Source organism: Quercus suber, unplaced genomic scaffold, assembly GCF_002906115.3.
Source record: "Quercus suber isolate HL8 unplaced genomic scaffold, Cork oak 2.0 scaffold_172, whole genome shotgun sequence".
Taxonomy (NCBI): Eukaryota; Viridiplantae; Streptophyta; class Magnoliopsida; order Fagales; family Fagaceae; genus Quercus; species Quercus suber.
Genome location: NW_027069632.1, coordinates 1152115 through 1161696, shown reverse-complemented (window position 1 = coordinate 1161696; position 9582 = coordinate 1152115).

The window sequence follows — 9582 nt, the reverse complement described above, 5'->3', positions numbered from 1 at the left end:
ACTCCCCCCAAATAAAAAAAAAAAAAAAACTAGTGTAGGGGTGATAGGCCCAAGAGCCCATATTTATGTATATATTGGATCAGGGGCCCAATTTGAGGACGTAAAACAATCTGAAGACGGGTAAAAATTTTCATAAGGATCTGTGTTAGTAGGTGAGGAAGTGAAGTCTAATCAAAACTATCTAGGAGGGTGGTCCGAGGAGGAGTGCCTCCTCGGCTGAGCAAAGCCTAGGTCAGAGGGTGTGGACTGCTATCGAGAGTAACGTTCCAGATCATTCCATGGATGAGGATAAGTATCAAAAAAGAACAAGACAGAAGAAAGCTACGAAATATCTAAAGGGAAAGCTGCTACCACCGCATTAAATACTTTGTAGTTAACTCTCTGGCCGCATTGATGAGAAAGTGATAACTCTCTGGCTGCATTGATGAGAAAGTGATACCTGAACAATAACTTCCAGCCTTACAGCTGCTACCTAAAGACTTTAGGAAGGTGGAGATGAAAGGGGAAGATAGTATAAAATGGAAAAGAGACCCTGAGAGATAGGGATGGAGAAATTAAGAGAAAAACACTGCAGCAATCAAGAATTAAACTTATAATCTAACATGAGAGAGATATATAAAAACTGATCTCCTCGGACTGTGTCGAGGACAATTTTATTTAGATTAAACCAGTCTATCTTCATTTTCTTGTCATCTGAATCCACTTTACTTGTTGTCTGATTCATTAAAGCTTAGTTTTTCAACCCACTCTCTACAAATTCGTTGTATTAGGCTTTTTGGGGCTAAGTTCATTTATCATTTGGGCTAGGGACTCGAATTGCGTCCTTACTACTGGTATACAAAAATTAATATTTTCCCTTAAATATGTATATTTTTGGCTCTCCTCCTCTAAAATATTTAAATATTGACCTAAAAAAAATAAATAAGAAAATAAAATTCATGCCCCAACTACAAAATAAAATATATATATATATATATATATTAAATATGGACTAAACAAAAATCAAGCACAAAACAATAAACTCCAGAAAACCCAAATTACAAGTCCAAAATTTCTACCTCATTCTTCCTCCACTCAACCTCAATGCCTCCAATTCTCAAAAAAAAAAAAAAAAAAAAAAAAAACTTCAACGCCTCCATAACTGCCATCTACTGTTGCTGCTATGTTGTTCCTCACATCAGATCTAATCTACATTTGTTGGCTTGCTGGCTGTTGCTGTTCCTTAGATCCTCGATCTACATTTACTGGTGTTCACACTCACACAAGAGTTGAATCAGCTAAGGTATGATGAATTTGAAAATTTTCTCTTCTCTCTCAAGTTCATATTTGTGTTTTTTTTTTCTCTGCTCTATTGCTCTGCCTCTACCCTATTGCTCTGCCTCTGCACTTTGCGTTTTTTAGGGACTGTGTGAGTTGTAACCGTAGTTTATGTTGTGTTTGACTGTTTGTGACTTTTTTTTTTTTTTTGTTTTGGTTTTTTACTTTTATTACTTTATCTATAAAGGCATAACTTTATCTAAGCTTGTGAGTACTAAAAAACTTTGTCTAACCTGGTTAGTAATAAAAGCATAATTTTATTACTTTATGTGAGTACTGTGTCTGAGCTTGAGAAAAGTCATTGGTACTAAGTCATTAAACTTTGTCTTTGACTCTTTGTCACTTTGTGTGGTGTGGGCCGTGTAGCCAATATATTAGTATATATATATATATATATATGAACTTGTGTTTGTTTCTTGTGATTTAGTTTAATTCTTCGTGTGGTTGTGATTTAAGTCTTTGTGTGGCCAATACCCAATAGTCAATAATTAGATAGTATTAAATAACTATTTAAATCATGGCTTTAGCAAATATTTTACTGAGTAGAAACATTGGTGTCATGTTGTGGGCATGGTTGTGTAATTGTATTCCATTTTTTTAGATTTTTTTTTTTTTTTTGAGAAGTCCATTTTTTTAGTTGGTGAATCTCACAGCAACAATTTAACATTAATATTGTTGTGGCTTGTGAGGGCATATTTGTTTGTTTGTTTTTTTATTTGACTAGGTACAATAGAACTATGAAATATGGAAATAATGAATCATTTTTTTTTTCTAGAATATGAAATAGATGTTAGTTTTTATTTTCATAATTTTTTTTTGTTGGCTTTAAGCTTTGAACCCCCCCAAGATTTGAATCCTAGTTTTGTCCCCGCTAGGGTGGTCAACAATCCATATTAATTTAAAATTCATTTTGTTAAGGTATAAAAAAAAAAAAAAAATTTCCAAACTCATGATGGTCCTGTGACCATCTTGAATCATACATAGCGTCGCCCTTGATGTCCTTAGAGTATCCACTAACTTTTCCCTTTTAAAATTATTGAGATTGTTATTACTCTCTTAAGGGTCATTAATGATTTATAATGCATATCCAAATGAATGTGCTACGGGCTCAATCCGTGTTTTCCATGTGGAAGTAATTTGATCATTAATTTCTATATGGTAAATGCCCATAAGTCTAAAATCTTCATATGTTTTTCCATGATGTACATAGGATATGCTTGGTGTATCAAGCATAATGAGTCCACGCTAGATGCTGAGTACTTTTTAGTTGATGTTGAGCATAGTAGATTCTACTTTGCTCAACCTTCCTTTATCATAACCTAAAATATGGATGTTATCAATGTAGAGCAAACCAAGGTTGGATCATGAATGTATTGGTTTCAAAATAGAGTACGTTTAGTAAAGACGACAAAACCATTGGCCCTAGAATCGGTAGAAATTCCCCATGCCCATCTTCATCAAGTGTGGCATAGACACACTTTTTTGAGAGTGATATTGTGAGAGACAAGGTCAGAGCCATGATTTATTGTTTGAAGGGAGGACAAATTTTCATGTCCACACACAAATTTTCATGTCCAAATTTTCATGTCCCTTGAACGTAGCTTTGTCTCTTGTGAGAGAGATAAGAGAGAAGGGAAAGGATGGTGGTGAGAGTATTGGGAGAGATGAATGTTTGCATAGGGTAAGTGACTAATCAAGTTGGACTAGAACCCTAAAATATTTGGGACATATTATTGTTCATTTATAAAGCGTGTGTAGATAAATTTTTTAAGCTAATGAGAAATCGGAGTACTTAGGTAACTTAAATAATTAATGAACTTAGTTCAAACATAATAAAGTGTTCAAGAATAAAATTGTGAGTATGAAACTTTATTTAGCTCTATATAATATTATATTTTGTATGTATTTATGTATTAAAAATATACTTTTATCAGATTGTATGTGTTTATGTAAAAGATGAAAACCAAGGAGAAATAGAGAGCTGAATAGAAAGCTACACAAAACTCAGAGAAATGGAGAACACGAGAGAGAGAGAGCTTCTGGAAATGCTTTCTATTATGATTGAAAGAGAAATGAATCAATTGAATTTTACTGTACATTAATCCTTCTTATATACTACCTGTAAGCTAACTGAATGAAAACTAATTCTCCTAATTACTCGCTAATCAGTTACATCAGTTACCATTAAGCAGTTATAAACTTAACACGTGATTCTCACGTGTGAGCCTAACTAATGTAAAAGAACAAAACTACAAGTAGCACAGCTATACAAAATTCAAGTGTCGTTTTGTGCCATTTTACTCTATAAGCACCACATCCATTTCATTCCACTGGTCCAGCTTCTAATTCTTGCTTCACTGCTGTTCTAACCTTGATCTTAGAATCTTTACAGCCCCCTCAAGGTTAGCTTCAGGTCCATGGATGTTGATAATGTTCATTTTGTCAAGTAGAGAAAACAATTGTTGAGCATGAAGTGCCTTTGTCAACAAATCTGCTAGCTGTGTGTGAGTTGGAGTATAAAATAACTTAATCACTCGATCTTGAACTTTGTCTCTAACCAAGTGACAGTCTATCTCTATGTGTTTTGTACGTTCGTGAAATACAGGATTCTCTCCTATATACATGGCAGCTTGGTTATCACAGAAAAGTAGGGCTGGTTGAGGATGATACACTTCAAGATCCTTCAATAGAGCTAGCAGCCAGGTTATCTCACAAACTGTCACAGCCATTGCCCTGTATTCTGCCTCTGCAGAGGATCTGGACACAATGGATTGCTTCTTAGATTTCCATGATACCAAAGAATTTCCTAGAAAAATGCAATATCCGGTTGTTGATCTTCTTGTATCCACACAGGCTGCCCAATCTGCATCAGTATACCCTTTCAAATGAAAATCAGATCTTGAAGACAACAAAATCCCTTGACCAGGACAGCTTTTGATATACTGTAATACCTTATAAGCTGCATCCAAGTGAGGTCTTCTAGGCTTGGACATGAACTGGCTAAGCTTGTTGACTGGAGGGGGGGGGGGGGGCATGGCCCCCCTCTGCCCTACTGTAGGTCCATCTTTGCACCCTAGAAAAAAAAACCTTGATCACCCTAAAAAAAAAATTTGAGCCCATTAAAAATAAAATTTGACCTCTCCAAAATTTTGTTCTATTAAAGATTGAACCAAAAAATTGTGAAAAATTCTATATTCACAATATTTTCACAACACTTTCATAACAAATTTTAAGTGGTAGGTTATTACTGATGAACAAAAAAACAATTTTAGTGATATGTAAATTAGAACCAATAATAATTGTCAACTAAAATTTGTTGTGAAAATTTTGTGGACAGTATTTCTCAAATATTGTCCAAACAAATAAATTAGCCTAAAAGCCCAAATCAAAATTTTAATTGTGATATTTTAAATTATTTTTTCAAAAGACATATTTTTAAATTGCTATTTTTTTTTATATAAAAAAAAGTATATTTTCAAATAACTAGTTGGTTAGTGCTTGCTTTAGTCTTTCGTTGAACTTTTTGGTTTTATATGAGACATCTTATAGATATGCATATGCACTAAAATAATGTTTCAATACTTTATTGAACATGATTAATGTAATGGTTTAATGCCTAAGTTGAATATTTTGAATGAACTTATAGTTTACCCTTTATTCTTTGTTAGCACTATTAACAAATTTCTTATAAGGAAATCACTTTTATTGCAAATTTTATCTTCTAAGCAAATTCAAAATTACTTGAATAATTTTCTTTCAGGTTCTAGACTACGAGAAAAGGTCTAATTTTTTCATCCTAATGATAAGGAGAAAATAAAAAGAGTATATTTACGAAGATATTCTTGTCAACCTCTTAACCATGATTTCCCTAAAAAGGAAATTAGTGGAGCATTGCATTGATTTAATCCTAATTAGTTTAAAGAATGCAAAATATTGGTTGGAACATGTCATAAAAAAGGATAATGCATTTTGTTTATATTGTTACTTCCTTACTTATTTAGGCCAGATTTTGGTAATTGAATGGGAGATCAATAGTTTAAAATTACTTGGTTGTGGGTATTAAACAAGATGTAACTGATAATGTAGGGACTCAATTTGGATTGGACCTAGAGTATGAATGGGTTTTCAGCCCAACAAGCCCAAACAATAAATTTTTAGAGAGTGGATCGAAGGTTTAGACGCTGGCCGGCGTTCCGGGAGCATGAACTCTCTTCTTTTATTAGAAAATACTTAGAACTATTTACAACTGGGGGATGCTCCTCGGACCATGGCCGAGGAGCCCTTTTTCTTCTTTTTTTTTCTCTCCCCCGCCCCCTTCTTATTTTACTCGCTCCTCTTTATATAGTCTTCATTGTCCTATCTCGTTCTTCCATCTGTTGATCATCCATTCGCCTTTCTTCTGACCGTCCGTCATATCAGAGGCCTTATCAACATTCAAGTGGTTCACACTGATCAATGTCGCCCTGCTAAGGGGTTGCATCCCCATTAATGCGGCCAGAGGGCTTAGGTGAATGCATTAAGTGTGGAGGTGACAGCTTGCTCTGGGCTTGTCCCTTCCCAAAATTATCCTTAGTGTGCCGAGGACGAAGAGGTCCTCGGCGTGGATCCAAAAAAGAGTCTCTCTCTAATTTAGCCTTGGATGGTCATCCTTCCTTGGCGCGGGCCTTGGGCCTACTACACGATGGGCTGAGGCGATTAGGCCCACGGGCCCCATAATAGCCCCTCAAAACCCTGCTGCACGTTCCCTCGGACGGAGAGGAGGGTTTTGATATCTACTGGTCCTCTAGACGAATCGCCCCACTTCGGTCCGCGCTAATGCTGGCGACTTTTCGACTGCCTGATATACGTTTTGGCGTTTTAAGAGTCAGTGTGTGCCCACATTAAATTTTGGCGGCACCACGTTTCCCACTTTCAACGGTGTGATGGTAATTGTTCGGTGGGGATCTCCTGGTTTTATGGGCAGGCAGTTACATTTGGGGAGCCTAAGGGGGAGTATAAGTACCTGTTTGAACCGTTTAGTTTCCTCATTTTCGCGCTTACGACTATTGGTGCGTAGAATTTGAATCTGGTTCAACTTGCACACTGCCTGAAGAGGATCGTCATATTTTTGTAAGTCGTCTTCTTCCGGTGACCCCAAATTTTCCTGATTTTATTCCTTCTTTTCTTCTTCTGGAACCTTTAGCCGTCCTTAGGGGATGGGTAAGTTTAAGAAGTTGGTTGAGTCCAACGAGATGATGAACAAATTCATTGTTAACTATGGGATACCCAATAATGTGAGTTTGAGGTACTGTGAAGAAGGGGAGTGGTATATTAAGAGGAGAGAGGGTGAAGTCGTGATCTCGATAGTCACTTTCGTAGAGGGAGGGATGAGAATCCCTATGAGGCCAGTGACTCTCGGTTACCTTAGGCATTTCCGCCTGGCTCCTACCCAGTGCGCCGTGAATGTATTTAGGATATTAGGGTGTGTAGATATCTTGAATGAAAAAATGGGGCTGAGACTGACTCACCACGATGTGAACTGGTGTTACAACCTTCATCACCTGAGGGGTAAGACGTACTATATGAAGACGAGGGACGATAGGGTCTGACTCATTCAGTGTCTTCCTGATTCTAATAAGGGGTTGACTCAAGATTTCCTCATAGTGTCGGGGGAGTGGCACAACGGTTTTCACTGCCCAACAGTTGAGGGGGAGCCAGGTAGGGTATCCGAAGTAGGAGACGATCTAGGTTTCAGTATTTTTATTTTTTTATAGCTGTATATCCGTTTTGATTGATTAACCACAGGAGATTCGTTTTTCTTTTCGCAGATCCGCACGCCTTCGCACGTCATTTCCACCTGGTCAACAAAGCGAATTTGGAAACCGTTCTTAGGTCAGAACTTTTCCTAAACGAAACTGATAACCAGGTTAAAGCTGCTCACAAAATCCTTGGATGCGACCCAGCTCAGAAATCATTCACAGTCCCAAGGCACGTAATTAGAGCTCGTGATCCTCGGCTTACGCAGATTACCGTGGTGAAGGATGGTTTTGCATTTTCTGAGGGATCTCACATACCTGAAGGTATTCCGCTAGCAGGTTCCTCCTCATCCTACCAAGTAACGGTGGCCGAGGAAGGACAATCTAAGAAGGCAGGGGAGGTGGTTGAACTGAGCTCTTCAGAGGACGAATATAGTGTGTTCAACCTAGCTGATCAGTCCGAGGATCCCTCTGGTGATCTAGAAGACCCTCATCTGTCCGAAACCGATCTCCAGTCCCTAAGAGTTGGTACTCAGGCTGAGATGGGTTTAAAAAGACAGCTCCAAACCAATCTTCTTAACCTGCTTGAAGGCGGCTCCAAGAAGGGTGCACTGGAAGAGTCGCAACCCATACCCTCAACACATCCGCCCCAGATTTCAACTGTGCAAACTAGGTCATCCTCTGTCCCTACAGTATCAAACCCTCAGACCGAGTCTCATGACCCAAAAAGGAAGAGACTTTCCAAGGGTAAAGAGCCAATGGATAGGAGCAAATCCCATTCCCCGCCCGAGGAGGGTGGATTTCGCAGGCCTCCGAAGCAACTGAAGCTCGGTGGTCAACGGAAAGGTAGGAAGATCATCCAGCAGCCCGAGGCCCAAGCCTGGCTGCCTACTGCCATGCTCCATGATCAGCCCCTGATGGATGACGCATCGATACGGGAATCTCAAGGAGTTGAGGGGGCTCTCGTAGCCGATGCCCTGGGGAAGTCTCTTCTCCTCCCCACTGACATGGCCGAGCTAAGAAATATGAGTGGGACAGAGGTTGTCCTTAACCTTAAGAAATATCTAGGCATGGTGGGTCCCTTGGTACCTATTTACTTTATTTGAACTTTATTGCTTCGTACCTTCCCTTCTCTTTACGGAGTTACTTGTTTTTATTGGCAGGCTATCCAGACTCTTTTCAGGTTAGACGAGGAGGTTGATGGCCAAAGTAGCGCCTTAGCGCAAGAGCGTGACAAGTTCTTGAAAGCTGCCAGTACTCTCAAGAAATCTGAGGCCGACCTAAAAAAGGCGACCGAAAATCTGGAGGAGATGACAAAGGCCAGGGACACTGCTACCTCCGACTTAGCCGCGGCTAGGAAGCAAGCTGAGGATCAAATCAGTCGCTTGCAAGACGTTGAGGGCCACCTACAGCCTGCAAAAGGGGACATTGCCGACCTGAAGAAAAAGTTGGCAGAGGCAATCCATGAGAAAGGTATTGCCGAGTATGCCAGGGACGAGGCTGTGAGAGCCAAAGATGAGGCGGTATTTGCAAAAATAGACACTGAGCGCTCTGTAGAACAGGCGAAGGAGGAGGCTTTCGCAGATGGGGTGGCTAAGACTGAAGCCACCCTTCGGGCTCAAGTTCCTGCAGTGTGCAGGCATTATTGTTCTGAGACCTGGCACGAAGCCCTCAACCAAGCAGGGGTTGATGCCTCATCTGACCTTAGGAGGGAGGACAGGGTATATTACCCTATTGCAATTCGCGAGACTGCCTCTGCTGCTCCCGAGAAGGGTCCGTATTAGCAGCGAGTGAGAGCCACAATAAGACCGTCGAGGCTACGTCTTCAGCTGACCAACCCCCCGAGGAGGTTGAACCCTAGAGAACGTTGGGGGGAGTTAGAACCGAGGGTCAAGAAATGTCACAAGACGTGGCGAGGCCTCCTGCGGACCCTCCGAGACAAAGCCCTTAGGCCTTGGCCAAAGCCTTTTGATCTGCTTATTGAATTAATTTGCCTACTGAGTTGGGGAGACTGGTGTATGACATAGGATAATTCTGTTTATTTTCTTTTTTATTTCATTTTGTTTCTTGCCTCGGTGGCGTTGTAAGGAGACTGTATATTTTCTGTTTGAACTGAATACTCAATACTTTGCTTCCAACTATGGATATTTTCTTTTACTTGCTTTACTCTAATATTCTACTCAATACTTGTATTCTATTCTGGAGTTAATCTCCTGAGATCACCTGTTATCCTTCAAATATAAATCTAAGGATTGTATTATAGCTTGACTCTGGGTAACACTCTGGTTTTTCTACAGATAGTTATTTTCTCCATAGGTTCGAGTCCTTGGACCATGCAATACCTTGGTTCTATCTAGTACGCGGATATAGTGGTGTGATTAGTTCTCCCCTAGGCTTGGGTCCGAGGACCATACAATGCCTTGGTTCTGTCTACCACTTCTATTTTTCTGTAAATATCTAGTTTCCCCATAGGTTTGAGTCCGAGGACCATGCAATACCTTGGTTCTGTCTAGTACCCAGGTATAATGGT